The following is a 368-nucleotide window of genomic DNA, read 5'->3' as shown; positions in this document are numbered from 1 at the left end:
GTTTTACGGGTGTGGAACGACAGAAATTTTATTTTTGGCTGAACTAACGTTAACTCTTTAAGTTTGTCTTCAGCGAGCAAAAGTCACATTTGCCTGAAGAGGTAACGAGTGCTTCCCGCTTTTTTATTTTCCACAATTTCATTATTTTTTAGTAACTTTAAAAGACTTTAGTTTTTTATTCTATTTATTTTTTGCTAATACATAACTGTGTTTTCGCGAGAAAAAAACATATACCTGCCAGAAATAAATTCGCAAACTACCACTACCACATATATTCTGAATGGTAAACCTGGAGGACTTTAAGACCACGGAAGAGTTGCAGCACAGCATTCCAGCCGCTTTCGCAAAGGATCTCTTTATTTGTGGAA

The sequence above is a fragment of the Chanodichthys erythropterus genome, chromosome 9, assembly GCF_024489055.1.
Source record: "Chanodichthys erythropterus isolate Z2021 chromosome 9, ASM2448905v1, whole genome shotgun sequence".
Taxonomy (NCBI): domain Eukaryota; kingdom Metazoa; phylum Chordata; class Actinopteri; order Cypriniformes; family Xenocyprididae; genus Chanodichthys; species Chanodichthys erythropterus.
The sequence above is the reverse complement of the archived record's forward strand: the minus strand, read 5'-3'. Positions refer to the sequence as shown.